Source organism: Arachis stenosperma, chromosome 2, assembly GCF_014773155.1.
Source record: "Arachis stenosperma cultivar V10309 chromosome 2, arast.V10309.gnm1.PFL2, whole genome shotgun sequence".
NCBI classification, from domain to species: Eukaryota; Viridiplantae; Streptophyta; class Magnoliopsida; order Fabales; family Fabaceae; genus Arachis; species Arachis stenosperma.
In genome coordinates, this window is record NC_080378.1 from 73,973,063 (window position 1) to 73,974,788 (window position 1,726).

Here is a 1,726-nt window from a genome sequence, read left to right on the forward strand (position 1 = left end):
GTTCTATGGACACAAGTAGCTTCGCGTTTCAGGTAAAGAAAATTTGATAAAAGTAATTTGAAAAGACTAGTCAGTAGACAAAAAGGTTGAAGAGCCATCTCTCCTTTATAGGATGCCTGTGATTCATTATTTTCCCAACTTATCGTAAACCACCTACCAAGCTCTAATGCATCCAAACTCATTTATATTTTTATCTATAATTAACTGAGATTAATAGTAACAATTTATCTATCTAATAACACCAACGAGATACATCCAACCTCTTATTCTTCGAGGGATAATAGAATGCAAAAGTCACAATGCCACACGCCAAAATTCAACCTGTTTGTGTTGGTGCCATTGCGTTAAGATGTGATGATGATTTGCTGAATGACCTATATTTATAATGATATTCCAATTTTAAATTGATATTGCTGTTGGAATCACATATTAATTATGAGAATTGCGACGTTCATGATACATACAGTAATGGCTGTTGTAGTGTAAATTTATTTTGTTTTCCTTTAAGAGACTGATTTTAAGTATTGGAATTGTAAAAATACTATTCACACACAAAAATTAACTATTAAATCGGTAACTAATTTAATAGTTAATTTTTTATCTAAACCTAGCAGGATTAATTACCGTCATTACAATTTATTCAGTTTACTGTGTAATCACAATACCGATATATATAGTCTGTTTTGATAATCTTAATATGATTACAATTTACGCGAACTGACATCATAGTGTTAGTGTAATTGTAATGTTGAGCAAAAAATATTAGGAGTAGTATAAAAAATTGGAAAAGTCTAGGGGGCAGCAGTTTTATTGAATTTGGGCCAGCATGTAACCAGCAGAGAAAGGTGAGCCATTGGATGAAATCTCATACCAATCTCACACCATCAAATCATGATTGATGGCTAATTGATGGCTAACAATCACAAAAACTGCTGGCCCCCTAGCATTGCTCAATATTATTGGTTTTTATTATTATTTATTCTATTAATTTAATTTTTTTAATTTAATAATTTAATAATATATTTTATACTATATTTTTTGTTCAGTAGTCGGGTTCCGAACAGGTCGGGTGGTTAGATGTAGGGGGAAGGACGCCTTCACTTGGGTCGCACTGCTCGCGAGTTGTCGAGTAGCCGGGCACGGGAGCACTTGGTCGTGAGTAGATGTTGGGGGGGGTGCCACCTGCAAAGACACTCCGACGCTCAAGTCAGCAATGTGCAGGCGAGCAGAATGATAGGGGAGAGAATGTGACGTACCTCGGGGGAAGAGCCAATCTTCCCCTTATATACATGTCAGTGGTGGGCCCCACGGGAGGACAGGCCCATATTCCCAAGGACGTTGCTCTGCAGCCGTGTGTGGGTCGTACAGGACGCGTGTCCGGGTCGGGTGGAGGGCACGTGTCCGGGTCGGGTATTGCACGGGTCGGATCAACCCGTGCGGGTTTTGGGCCAGGCCGTAACAGTGCCCCCACGCGCCAATGGTAGTCGTGGGAACTACCAATGGCGTGTCGTGTCGCATCTCGTCTGGCCGGCCGCTCGTGGGAAAGGTGTGCCCCCAACGCGCGTCTCTTGGTTGCTTAAGCAACCGTTTCATCGCTTCGTTTCCTGCGCCGAGCATTGAATGCTCATAATGGGGTAAAAAACCCCGTTTGAAAAGACCGCTCTGTCCCCAGGCGTTTCGCGCTTTGGGAGCAGTTTTTAAACGGTTGGTTTTGGTGCTTTTACAC